Source organism: Rattus rattus, chromosome 15 (assembly GCF_011064425.1).
Source record: "Rattus rattus isolate New Zealand chromosome 15, Rrattus_CSIRO_v1, whole genome shotgun sequence".
NCBI classification, from domain to species: domain Eukaryota; kingdom Metazoa; phylum Chordata; class Mammalia; order Rodentia; family Muridae; genus Rattus; species Rattus rattus.
The window spans coordinates 65,851,192-65,865,884 of NC_046168.1; positions in this window are offsets into that span (position 1 = coordinate 65,851,192).

Here is a 14,693-nt window from a genome sequence, read left to right on the forward strand (position 1 = left end):
TCAGTCTTCCACTAGCAGCCTTCAGATGGAGATGTAGAACTCTCAGCTCCTCCTGCACCATGCCTGCCTGGAGGCTGCCGTGTTCCTACTTTGATGATAATGGACTGAACCTCTGAACCTGTAAGCCAGCCCCAATCAAATGTTGTCCTTTGTAAGACTTGCCTTGGTCATGGTGTCTGTTCACCCTACCATTAGTAAAACCCTAACTAATACAGCATCTTTCTCAAGTCTAGACCTTGCTGCCATGTCTCCAGCCTATCCAGGCAGCACTGACTCACGCTGCTCTTTCTGCCAATCTCACTGGTGAGCACAGATCCTCCAAGCACAGGATTTTCTTCCTTACTCAAGTACTCAGCTACTTTTCACGTTAGTTTTTGAGACAGGCTTGTAATTTTGCCAAGACTGGCTTTGAACTCATGGACTGTTGCAGCCACACTCCTACCCCTACATGCTAGGATTATAGGAGTAAGCCACCACACACAGACACAGACACATTTTTTTTTTAAACTATAAAGTATCAAGAGAAAAGGAAGAGGTTAAGTTATTTGGCAAATCTTGAGGTGTTAATCCTCGTTCCTTAGACCCAGGATCAACTTTTTCTTGTCCCTCCTCTCCCCAGGATTATGCTTTATCACAGACATGATGTGTTGAATGTAGAGCTGAAGAACTCCTGCAAAGACACCACATTTATTTTCGTCTCTCTCCTCCCCCAGCTCCATAGACAGAATCCCAGTTGATGCCTGCGTGGAAACTGTTGAAAAATCAAACAACAGTCTAGACTGTGAATCTTCTCTGTCAGTTTGATTGGGTTTAGAATCTCTATAGAAGCACATCCTGGGCATGTCAATGAGACTGCTTCCAGAGAGCTTTAACTGAGGAATGAATATGGCACCGGCCTGTGGGCTGGAGTCCTGACTGATCAGACAGGAGAAAGGCAGCTAAGCACCAGCATTCATTGCTCTACTTCCTGCCCGTGGATGTGACCAGCCACCTCATGCTTCTCCCACTACGCCTTTCCCAATATGGTGGACTATAGCCCTTCTCAATCTGTGTGCCAAAACGAGTCCTTCTGGAGTTACTTTGTGCCAAGTATGTGGTCAGAATAAGAAAAGCAACATTTACACAATCTAATCTCCAGAAAGATAACAGAATATTTTTTTTAAAAAAAGATGGTCGGCATCTCAGAGTAGATATCCCCTGGGGAGGAAGAGGATATTATAGCATCATGAAATGTTCTTGTAGTTAATTTTCGAGCCAAGATTTTCAGACTTGAAACTATCCTTGAGACAGAATAGTTTAGCAAGCTTTAAGAAATAAACAAAAAAACATTCATATATGCTGCTACCAATGATATTCGTCTAATCCTTCTTATTAAAAAACTCTGAGCAAAGATAATATGATGAGAATAAAATTAGACATTCTGATACAAGTGGTATTGTGATAGGAAAATCTTGCATCAGATTTATCTGATGTTTACTTTGGAAGACAAATTTCAGTTGCAGGTAGAAATTACAATTGAGGTATTGTTTCTAATAAAAATGAGACAGTGTTGGGATTTTCAGCAGGGTCATCACCTCATTGATCCTTACAACAGGCTTTCCGTTTGTAGCAATAATAGTTCCATTGGTTGCAGTGAAACATATAAAGACATTTATTTAGTAGTGAACTCATTCATTTCTCTGTACTCTCGTGGCTCTTAAGATGGATGCTGACATACTAGTGTTTCTCACGCTGGGGTGCATGTGAGAATCATCTGATGTTGCTGTAGATCCTCAAAGGGAGGTCACTGCAACCAATTCTTTCGGTACATGTATACCCCAAAGAATTCAAAGGGCTCAAATGTTCATGTACTAATGTTCATAGCAACACTAATTATAATAGCAAAATTCAAATGTTAAATGCAGTACATAAATACAAGAGAATATTGTTCAGATATCAAAAAGAAACGACATTTCTGATCCCTGCTACAGGAGTTGGGGTTGTAGCTCAGTGATAGAGTATATGCATAGTATGAATAAAGCCCTAAAGTCAATCTCTAACTCCCAAAATATACAAGGACTAACACACGTCTTAGCATGGATGGACTTGGAGAACACTGCACAGTGAGTCATCCAGAAGATCGTAGAATAAGTAAGTCATAGAGACAGAAAATAGAGTGGTGGCTCCCAGGGGCTGGGCAGCCAGGGAAGTAAAAGTCAGTTGTTTAGTGAATAGCGATCATCTGGGGTGACGAGAAGTTCTGAGAGAGTACAGTGGTTATACTGTGCTTGTGAATGGATGTCACACCACTGACGTGGTTACTTCAAGTGGTTGCTGTGAAGCCAATCTTAGAACCTGGGACGTGCGGGAAGGAGGATGATGGTTTCATACACTTTGCCTATGTAATGTGGGCTTCCACATCATGAGGCATCCTCAGATAACACAAGAATTTGAGGCCAGCCTCAGCTACATGAGCCTCTATCTCAAAATAAACAAGCAAAACTAAAAAACCAAACCAAACCAACCAACCAACCAAACAACCAAACAAACAAAAAAACCTAAGGCTGTGCAGATGGCTCAGGGGCTAAGCGAGAGCACTTGGTGCTTTTCCAGAGGACCCGGGCTTGGCTCTCAGCACCCACATGGTGGCTCATGCCATTTATATATAGTTCTGGTTCCAGGAAATCTGACACCCTCTTCTGACCTCAGGAAGCATCAGGCATGCATGTAGTGCACAGACATACATAAAAGCAAAATACCCGTACATATAAAATTTGTTTTATATTTAAAATAAAAACACCGAAAGCTAAAAACCGAAACAAAGCAACCACTCCCATAAGTTAAAATGGTAAGTCTAATGTTAGGCATAATTTATATCCTCAAGATTCATTTGAAAAACCATAAGGGCTCACTGATATCTACTTCCCAAATCCCATAGACTTGGATTTCAGTTGGTTTGGGTTGGGGTGATTTTTTTTTCTTTTCTTTTTTTTTTTTTTGGAGCTGGGGACCGAACCCAGGGCCTTGCGCTTGGTAGGCAAGCGCTCTACCACTGAGCTAAATCCCCAACCCGGGTTGGGGTGATTTTTAAAGTTCCTTAACAAATCTTACGTGTAATGAGGCCTAAGAAGAAGTGACTAGCCTGCAGGACAGTGGTGCTCATCCGGGAGTCTACATAGGAATCATTTAGGAAGCCTGGGTGTGGTGGATTACACCTTTAGTCCCAGCACTCAGGAGGCAACTTCTCTGTCGTAGGTTTTGCAGACTCCAAAATTATAAGCCACACACAAACATCTGTCACTTACAAATTACCTGTTTGTGAAACTCTGTCCTCTGGGCGTAAGATTGCCATTAACTATCACGAAGTCAAAGCATCTGCAGCTGCACTTACCCATAAAAAGCCCTCCCAGATGGGGTCTTTGAGCTCCTCAGGATGGGGGCGGTGAGAAGGCCTTTAGACCCTAACACGAAACTGCACCTACTCACTCCTGTTTCCACCCTTAGGCTATATACAGCTCTGCATCGGTTGCTTGTGGGCTGGGGAATGCTAGAGCATATGTAGGTAGGAGGTTACGGAAGAGAGTGCACCTATGCAGATTTTAGGAGGTCTTCGTCCATGCTAGGGTGGAGTTGTATAGTGACACAGCTATCTGGTGGCAAGGGTGAGGGTCATTCATAAGTGACCCCCCATATTCCCGTAAACAAATCCATAAACTCATTGGTTCAACAAGCTAGATGTGGATGACTACATTGGCTTGGTCTTTCATTGGTGTTCTATTCATATCAAGTAGATGTTTGTGCATGTCTCTGGAGAAGTAATGGTTCTTGCTGCGCTGCCGTGCTTTCTCCACCATGATGGATTGTATCCCCTCAGACAAAGAGCTGGAAAAAGTCCTTCCTTCCTTCCTTCCTTCCTTAAGTTGCTCTGACAGGTTTTTCCTCAAGGCAGTGAAAAAAAAAAAGTGATTAAGAAAATGACTACAGACTTACCTGTTCCAAACTAAGCAAGTCGATGTTCATAAGGGAGATTGGTCTGAAGTTCTCTTTCTCTGTTGGGTCTTTGTGTGGTTTAGGTATAAGTGTAATTGTGGCTTCATAGAAGGAATTCGGTAGTGCTCCATCTATTTCAATTGTGTAGAATAGTTTGGATAGTATTGGTATTAGGTCTTCTTTGAAGGTCTGACAGAATTCTGCACTAAACCCATCTGGTCCTGGGCTTTTTTTTTTTTTTTTTTTTGGTTGGAAGACATTCAATGAATGCTTCTGTTTGGGGTTTTGGGACTGTTTAGATGGTTTATCTGATCCTGATTTAACTTTGGTACCTGGTTCTGTCTAGAAAATTGACCACTTCATCCACATTTTCCAGTTTTGTTGAATATAGGCTTTCATAGTAGGATCTGATGATTTTTTGAATTTCATCAGATTCTGTTCCTATGTCTCCCTTTTAATTTATGATTTTCTTAATTTGGATGCTACTCTCTGTGCCCTCTGATTAGTCTGGCTAAGGGTTTATCTATCTTATTGATTTTTTTTTTTTCAAAAACCAGCTCCTGGTTTTGTTGATTCTTTGTATAGTTCTTTTTGTTTCTACTTGGTTGATTTTGGCCCTGAGTTTGATTATTTCCTGCCTTCTACTCCTCCTCGGTGTATTTGCTTCTTTTTGTTCTAGAGCTTTTAGGTGTGCTGTCAAGCTGCTAGTGTATGCTCTCTCCAGTTTCTTTTTGCAGGCCCTCAGAGCTATGAGTTTTCCTCTTAGCACTGTTTTCATTGTGTCCCATAAGTTTGGGTATGCTGTGCCTTCATTTTCATTAAATTCTAAAAAAGTCTTTAATTTCTTTCTTTATTTCTTCCTTGATCAAGTTATCATCGAGTAGAGCATTGTTCAGCTTCCATGTATTTGTGGCCTTTCTGTCACATCCATGCTCTCCTTAGCTGATCTGGTTCACTATTGTCTCCATTTAAATTTGGACGAGACCTTGGAGCCTAGAGAGGTTTTTCTCTCTTTTAACCTCTGGTACAGTGCTTCTCAAAGGATGGTCCTAACCTTTGTGTTGTGGGCCTCATGGGGAGCTTTTTAGAAATGCAAAATTTCAGGTTCCAGCACAGACAGCCTGAATCAGGAAATGGAGGTGGGAACCCCAACACCATGTAGCTTCACAAACTCCACCGGGGAGTCTTGTTCATGCTAACGACTGAGAATGGCTCCTCCTCACTTCAGCTTTAGGATATTTTGGGGCAATAATTTCTCTATGATCCCTCTCAGTCACAGAGAGATTACTTCCTGTTTCATGTCTAAATTTATCTCCTTAAAGCTTTGAAGGGTGGAGCCCGCAGTCTTCAAAAGTGTAAGATACTGCTCTTACATGCCTTTGTGGGTAACAGCCCAGGGTGGGTCTCAGCAGAAGGGGAACCAAGGAAGCGATGAAGACACAGCTGGCACTGAGAAGGACAAACCACGGCTGATCTTTGCCCTCCTCCCCTTGACCATTATTTAACAGCTGGCTACTCCAAGACCCATTCAAAACAGGAGCAAGCACCATCTGCCATGGTTGAGTTTCAAAGGTTAGTTAGCAGCATGAGTCTAAGGAGTTGGGGACAATGTATAGTGGAGATGCCAAGAGTCTTGCTTATTGGCCAACATTTGCCCAGAAATTTCCTGAAAAAGTAAGGAGCAAGCTAAGTGTGCAGACCTCCAGGAACTGAGAACAAATAAGGAATAAAAAGATGGCAGTGATTTAGAATTCGATGTTTATTTCAGAGGACTCAACGATGTCCTTTTAGCATCCTGTTGCTTTCATCTACCTTACCTTGGCTTTTATCCAAGCTCATTAATGTTCACAAACAGTAAATCCTAAAGCTCCCACACCAATCACACTTGTGTAGCAATGATTATCACCTTCCTCTCAGGAAAGCATCTCCTTCTTGACTGAACTTTCATTTCCTGCCATCAAGCCAATGCCAGCATCTCTGCACATTCTTATTTCTATGTGTTGTATGTGTCACTGTCTGTGTGTGTGTGTGTGTGTGTCTGTGTGTGTCTGTGTGTTGTATGTGTCAGTGTGTGTGTGTGTGTGTGAGTGTGTGTGTGTGTGTGTGAGATGTCCGTGTGTGTGTGTGTGTGTGTGTGTGTGTGTGTGGGTGTGTGTGTGTGTGTGTGTGTGAGATGTTTGTGTGTGTGTGTGTGTGGATGTCCGTGTGTGTGTGTGTGTGAGATGTCCGTGTGTGTGTGTGTGTGATGTCCGTGTGTGTGTGTGTGAGTGTGTGTATGTGTGTATGTGTGTGAGTGTGTGTGTGTGTGATGTCCGTGTATGTGTGTGTGTGTCTGCAGAGGACAGAAAAAGCTTGACAGATCCTCAGGAGTAACGGGTGCTTGTGGGCTACCTAATGTGGGTGCTGGGAACTGAACTTTGGTCCTCTGAAGGAGCGGCATGTACTCTAAAACATTCAACCACCTCTCCAGACCCATCTTTGTACATTCTTTAAGGCTACGATGACTTTATTTTTAGAAAAAAACATGTTTTCTCTATGCAGAAAATTTCCAAAGAGTTTTTTATCACTAGAAGTGATATCCTTAGTATATACAGTATCATACCAATCCAACCCTGCTTTCCCTTTTCTGGCTATCGTTTTACAAATCATGTTCTGAATTCTTTATGCACTTAGTTTGCCCCTACCTTTTACGGCAGATTCCACTAGGTTGTCCTCTGGGACAAGACTCTTAATCTGAAAAGGAAGTGATTTTTGGAATTAGTACTGAGTGTTCAGCGGCCTTCGGCTGGTTATCCCCGCATCAGCTCAGCGTAACCAATAGTAACTCAGTGTCATTGTAGCTTCCTCCAAGTTCTTCAGTGAAGGCTGCCTAGTTCTGGTGATGGAAGCGGATTTTTAAGCGCTTTTATTTAGTCAAGCACTTTAACGCTCTTTGCTTCAAAACTGTTAGGGAACGAGGCTATCCCTCGAACAGGAAGCACAGTCCAAAGCTGAGAAAGCTTAGCTGATCCTAGCACTCCTGAATCATATCCATACTGCGTCTGTCTGTACACCATGCGATAGTGTAGACTCTGAGCTTTGGCTGTAAGCTTCTGGTTTTCACCCTCGCATGTTTCCTCCCGTTGTGGTTAGTGCTTGGGCGGGGCTTTCCGGGTGCATGCTCTTCAGTTTGTTTCCCAAAATATTTTGCATTGTTTTGCGTGAGTGTGTTTCCTACCTCGTGATACCTAGGTCTCAGAGAGCTAGTATACTGTATAAACACAGCCCTATCATCACAGTGTGTTATAGTGGTGAGGGCGGGCACGTTTATCAAGGAGATATGTGGTAAAATGTAAATAAAGTAAAATTTACCACTCACCACAGCCATTTGAAATGAGTCGTCAGTGGCATTAAGTTTACAATGTGAGGTAACCATTACCTCTATCCATCCCCAGAGTGTTTTCATTATGCTTGCTAGAAACTGAACCGATCTACCAGTTTTTCCTCACTAATAACTGGTCACCCCTCACCATTGAGTTTTCTGTTTTCTATTTCTATGTATCCGACACTCCAGGTAGTTCATGTAACTAAGACTTACAATTTGTCCTTTTGTGTCTGGCAAATTCGATAAGCAGGATGCCTTAAAGGTTCGACCATTTCCCAGCCTGCGTCTGAATGTTTTTCTTGCCAGGTATGGGTGGCCCAAGGTAAGGAGAGGCAGGTAGATGAAGGAGGACTGTGAATTTCAGGCAGCTTAGGGCTTCCTATTGAGACCTCGTCTTAAAATAAAAATCTTTTAAGGTTGGTTGTGATGGCACACGTATATAATCCCAGTATCCAGAAGGCTAAGGCAGGAGGATCACCATGAGTTCTTATTGTAAATGTGACGTAACCTAGGGTCATCTAGGAATGGAAACCTAGATTGAATAATTACTTTAATCAGATTGGCCAGTGGGTACATCTGTGTAGAGATTGTCTTAACTCATGGTTGACGTGAAAAGACCCATCCCACTGTGGGTGGCACCGTTCCTAGGCAGGTGGTCCTGGGCTGTATAAGAAAGCTAGCTGAGCATGAAGCAGTAAGCAATCCCGAACACAACATTCCTCTGTGCTGCTCCTTCAAGTTTCCTGTGGTGAGTTCCAGCCTTGACTTCCATCAGGCACAGGAACAGGTACAATTCACCTTCCTTCTAACTTGGCCCAGAGCATGCTGTGTAAAAGCAGTCCAGTTTGTACATTGTGGTGGTTTGAATAGGTATGGCCCCCATAGATTCATGTGTTTAAATGCTTGGCCATAGGAAGTGGTACTATTAGGAGGTGTAGCCTTGTTGAAGGAAGCATGTCTCTGTGGAGGTGGGCTTTGAGGTGATACATGCTCAAGCTATGCTTTGCGTGACACACAGTCTCCTGCTGCCTTCACATCAGGATGTAGAACTCTAGCTCCTTCTCCAGCACCAGGCTTACTTATTCTCTCCCATGTTTCCTGCCATGACAGTAATGGACTGAACCTCTGAACCTGTAAGCCAGCCCCAATTAAATGTTGTCCTTATAAGAGTTGCTTTGGTCATGGTGTCTGTTCAAAGCAATAAAACCCTAACTAAGACAACCATAGGGCCATCTCTCCAGCCCCATACCATAACACACCTTTGTTTGTTTGTTTTTGAGACAGGATTTCTTTGTGTAGTCCTGGCTGTCATGGAACTTGATCTGTAGACTAGACTGGTCTTGAATGCAGAGATCCACCTATCTCTGCATCCCGAGTGCTGGGATCAAAGGCATGTACGATCACCTTCAAGCTCAGAAACAGGGCTTCAGGGCTTCCTACAAACACACTTGTTCTTCACAATGATGTTTTTGAAATGCAGATCTAATCAATTCACCAACAAAATGTGGGAGAGTGGTGGGGTACCAACAAAGGTAATTATAAAATTTATATGGGAAGCAAACATGTAATGTTTAGGAAGGTTTTTTTTTTTTTTTTTTTGAGCTGGGGACCCGAAAGGGCCTTTTGCTAGGCAAGCACTCTACCACTGAGCTAAATCCCCAACCCAGGAAGGTTTTTATTAAAAAGATAAAAAGAGTATTGTCTTAGTGAGGTAGTGTATGTCTTTAATCCCAGCACTGTGGAGGCAGAGGTAGGCAGATCATGTGAATTCCAGGCCAATGAGTCTACATAGTAGATAGTGTTAAGAAAAAAAAAAAAAAAAAAGAAAGAAACTAAAGGCCCCATAAAGTATCAAAACAGACTGCAAAAGCCTTAAATACCAGTCAATGGCTCTAAATATACACAGACTCAAACATGACAATTTATGGTAAATTTTAAATTTATCAGGGAAATTTTTATTTTAAACAACTGGGTATTGCGATGACTAAGAAAAGTATTTTCTTAAGTCATAAATCACACCCTCCAAAATTTCAAGTGTACGAAAGATTCACATGATGTTTTTCAAAACAGAAACCATGGAAACACAAGAAAAGAATTCGGGAAAAATGTTATTACACGCAAGAGTTTTCTGAGAATTGAAAAATTCCAAAAGCCTTCAGGTAAATAGCATGTTATTTACATAAAAGTTAACACTTTTTTCTTTGTGGAGAATGACACAGGTCAGGCAAAATTACTACCGATGAATTGCAAATACTGTAAGGCAGAGGGTGCTATCCTTACTGTAGACGGCATTCTTACAAGTCAATAAAAAAGCTGAGCAGGGTGATGGGCAGAGACATGACAGGCGATTCACAGGCAAAGGCATTCAAATGGCTTTCAAAACTGTGAAAAGACACATGCTCCATTTTTAATAACAGAAATTCAATCAAATAATCCAGCAATATTAATACCATCTATCAGATTGGCAGATAAAAATATTGACACTGCCTTTGACAAAACTACTTTAAATATAGCATCTCAATTATTAGAGAGAATTTAAATCCAACCCAGGAGCCTATACCACTGAGAAATGTCCCAACTCATAAATCTGTTATTATTCTTCAAAGAACAGTGTAATAGAATCTGTCAAAGTGCGAATGTATTTACTGCTTGACATAACAGTTACATTTCCAGATTTTCTTTGTCTGATGTTATTTTCACTAATGGGGTAAGGCATGATAACAAACCATGCTTCTGCTTGAAATAATGCTATATAATCAAACCTAAGGAAATGGACTCCTACCCAAACTAATACCTCCATTGTTTAAATTGCATTAATATTGAAGAGGGTTGCTTCTTCCTCTTCCTCCTCCTCCTCTTCTTTTTCTTTTGGTTTTTCGAGTAGGGCTTTTCTGTACAGTCCTGGCTGTCCTGGATGTTGCTCTGTAGACCAGGCTGGTCTTGAACTCAGTGATTCATGTACCTGTCTCTGCCTCCCAAGTACTGGGATTAAAGGTGTGCACCATGATTTGAAGAAGAGGACATCTTCTTAATGTACCTTCACATTGTCCTGATTTCCATTAAAAAATGACTTCTCAAAACTAACTCTTTGAGAAAACATTTGCTCCTTTTGATATTAAGAAAACCCTTTGTTCATTCATTTATTTACTTACTTATTTGTTAGCATTTTTAAAATGCAAATGTTAACCAAACATTTAAGCCATTAAGTTCCTAACTCCAGACGTCTATGAGTTCAGTACTTCACCTCCTGCTTCTCCTTCACTGATGAGACAATCTTCCTGTACAGTCCAAGCTACGGATTCACCATCCTTCTGCCTCAGTCTCCTAAATACAGGGGTGATAGGTATCTACCACAACATCCTGTTACCACAGGCTGTTACTCCAGCCCAAAAAATATTGTGTGGACAGTAGTACCAGGTATGCTGGATACTTTTGTGTCACACAAACGAAAATCATCCGAGAGGAGAGAGCCTCAATAAAGAAAATTCTTCCATAACATGGGGGCTGTATGAAAGCCTGCAGGGCATTTTCTTAATTAGTGATTGATTGGGAAGGGCCCGGTCCCTTGTGGGTGGTGCCATCCATGATGGGGGTCCTGGGTTCTATAAGAAAGCAGGCTGAACAAACCTCGGGGAGCAAGCCAGTAAGCAGCACCCCTCCGTGGCCTGAGTCAGCTCCTGCCTCCAGGTTCCTGCCCTGCCTGAGTTCCTGTCTGACTTTCTTTGATGATAAACTGCAATGTGGAAGCAGAAGCTGAATTAACCCTTTCCTCCCCAAGTTGCTTCGCTCACCCTGTGTCATCACAACAATAGAACCCCTAACTAAAGCACCAGGGGTGACTACTCCTCTCCAAATTGCTGGTCAGGGAGGTCCCTCAAGCTCCCAAAACAGAGATAGGCTGTTTTCACCCCACAAGCCCATCAAAACTATAAAAAACTGAAAAAAAAGAAGAACAAGAGAGGGGCTGAAACAGGGTTAAGAGCAAAGGCTCCTTAGAGGTCCTGAGTTCAAATCCCAGCAACCACATGGTGGCTCACAACCATCTGCAAATCTGATGCCCTTCTGGTGTGTCTAAAGACCAGTATACTTATATACATAAAATAAATAAATATAGAATTGTATGGAACTGACTGAAAACAGGTATGTTATCAACAATCTTATTTAGCTATGGTATATTTTAGCTATTTGCTGGTAAAAATAAAAAAAGTACCCAAAGTTTTAAACCCTTTTTCCCCGGCCCCTCTGGGAAAGCTGTTCACAGTTCCTGGTTTTCCCAATTCATGATCCCACCAACAACTACGCTCTCTTGAACTCAATTAAGTATTGCATAATGACCTCTGATCCAATTGATAAGATATAATTTGCCCATCTAAACAGCACAAAATCCTGTACACACCCATCCCTTAAAACTAGTCATAACAACCTGTATATACGCGCAGAGAAGAATCTTACCATCTGCTGCCATGTTCTCCCAGCTCCTTCTCGCTCCGGCTCTCTCTCAGTCTCTGTCTCTGTCTGTTTGTCTCTGTCTCTCTGTCTCTCTGTCTCTGTCTCTGTCTCTCTGTGTCTCTGTCTCTCTCTGTCTCTCTGTCTCTGTCTCTGTTTCTCTCTCTCTCTCTCTCTCTCTCTCTCTCTTTCTCTCTCTCTCTCTCCTTCTCCCTTCCTTCCTTCTCATCCAATGACAGGCCTTGTTTTATCTTGTCTGCCTTCACCTGAATAATGACATCAACCCACACTACTGTTCAATACATGCCCACTGGCTTCCTGGTGGCAAGTTTGTTCTGAAAATCACCAGCTGATTTCGATTGCATCTGAGGCCTGCTCCACAGGAAGGAGATCATGTCTGGTACTATGAACCTAGTCAGGGGCCAGGGGAAGTCACAGGCCCCAGTTGGAAAGCCATTGATATTGTTTAGTGAAAAGGATATGGCATACCCATTGAGTCCCTTTTTAAATAATTGTAAATTTATATTATAACTAGAAATTAGTGCTCCCGGTCACTAATTAGTCAAGTTAGTCAGAGAAGCTGCTTCTTACAGTGACCAGCAGTGACTGTGACTGGTCAAAGTGCTGGGAGTGAATGGTCACTGCTGAGCTCTAAGCTGGACATCTGTATCGTCCCCTTTAAGACTCAGGGGACATTGGGCTGGCATCACACCACTGGCTTCCCTGTGTCTCCGCCCTTGCAGAAGACAGAAGGCTGGGTATCCTCAGCCTCCGTAACAGTGAGTCTATTCCCCATAATACACTTCTTTCCTATTCGTTCCACATTTTTATGGGGAATCCTAGTAAGCGCAAGGATTCATATTTTCCCTAGGATTCCGTTTCAGGTGGGCTTCTTCATAGAGCAATAGCGACCCCAGGATGGCCTCATCCTGAACACCAGAAGATTCATAAAAGAAAGAGATATGGATACTGCTCTGACCACTGTTTACCAGGAAGCAGCCTCAGCTTCCATGATGGTTGTGGTGCTGGAACAGTGTGGTAGTGATGGATGTGGGAAGAGAAGTTAGGAAGTTAATGTTGTGGCCTCTCACTTGCTGTGGGATCTGGATAGGGGGAAAACTGGCTCAAAACTGAACACCGGCAAAGCAAACACATTTAGACGAGTATGTTGTAATGCACCGAGAGCTGGAGTTTGTACCGTGCAGCAGCCTCCTTTGTGGGCCTTCCATTCTAGCACGAACTTCTCCTTATGCCTTTAGGAGTCCAGAATCGAGCAGCTTCTGAGATAGAGGGCAATAGAACACAGGGGGCTATGTTTGCGAAGGTCTATACCTTTTCTCTTTGGAGAAAGAATGTCAGCAGGTTTACTGGGTTGGAAAGCTGAGCTCGCGACTCAGTCACATGAGTATTTTATAGAAGAAAAGGTTAGACTTAATAGTGTGAAGTTTGATAAGGACTTAGGGGTTCAAGGACATGCGAGACTTTAGAGGGTAGAAAGTAGATCAGGCCTTCAAAGGCTATGATTTGGAAAAAAAAACCCCTCTTTTGTGAGGATTCATTCATCAGAATAAAAGTCTTGCTGCATTTATGTAGAATGTACTGGATTGTTGCGGTAGAAATATAATAAAACTCTGTCTTTTACCCTGCACTAGGTCTGGCACCGCAGTCGCCCAAGATATCTGGTGGATAGCTTCATCTCGGTCAGCAAAGCCTCTCACCCACATCACACTCCAACCCATCTCACACTGAGTCTGGCAACAATCTCTCTACCCGTCTAGTTCCCAAAGCAGGTTGCTACCATGCCAGACATACACATCCCAATTCCATGGTGACCTAGTGTCTCCAGCCACCACATACTTCCTTGAACTTAAATCCCCACATGAAAGAACACACATGATAACCTCTGATCCAATTGATAAGATATAATTGCCCACCTAGACATACAAAGCCCTGTATACACATCCATCCTTTAAGAACATTCATAACAACCTGTAAATGTGCAGAGAGGAATCTTAACATCTGCCTCCATGTTCTCTCAGCCGCCTCTCTCTCCCCTTTCGGTTCCAGTCTCCTCCTCTCTAAAACTTTTCTCCCGCCCACCCTTCCTTCTCGGCCAATGACAGGCCTCGTTCTATCCTGTACCTGCCTTCACCTGCATAATGACATCATCCTACACTGGATACAAAGATCAAATTGAGGGGAATTGCTTTTTGTTTGTATTTTAGTACACAATCATAGAATTTTTCTTTACTTAATCCTTAATTCTCTTTTCAATATTTTAGTTTGCAATGCACAAGTTATTATGGTAACCCTAATCCGAAATATTTTGTTCTTGTTGGTTATAATGAAAATGTAGTTATTTCCTTAACTTCATGTTTGTATAGCTATGTGTAGAAATATAACAACTTTTATCAAAATGTGACTTTGCTAAACTCGTGGGTTAGTTCTAGAGGTCTGTTTATCCATCATTTTGGGCTGATTATTAAAAACATTGTGTCATCTGCGTTTGAAGACGTTTTACTTCTTTTCTTTCCAATCTGGATTTTTCCCTCCTGTATTGAATTGACAAGAATCATTTATGTGTTATTAACCAGAATAGCAAGATTGGACGTCCTCACGTTGTCTGTGATAAGGGAAGACCAATTTGGTCTTTTCTTATTAAATAGTTAACTATGTGTTTTTGTTTTTTGTGGACGTCATTTACAATGTTTAGAAAATTCCCCTCTGCGTCTAGTTTGTCAGGAGTTGTTCAGTTGTTATTGTTCTGGTTTGAAATGGAGCCTGGTCATGCCGCCTAGGTTGACCTGCGGTCCTTCTGCCTTAGCTTTCTGAGATGAGCAGAAGGCATGGCAGATTCGAGCAATTGTGCCTAATGGGTTCTGCCATGTTTTATCTGTCTCTCAGCATGAGGCTT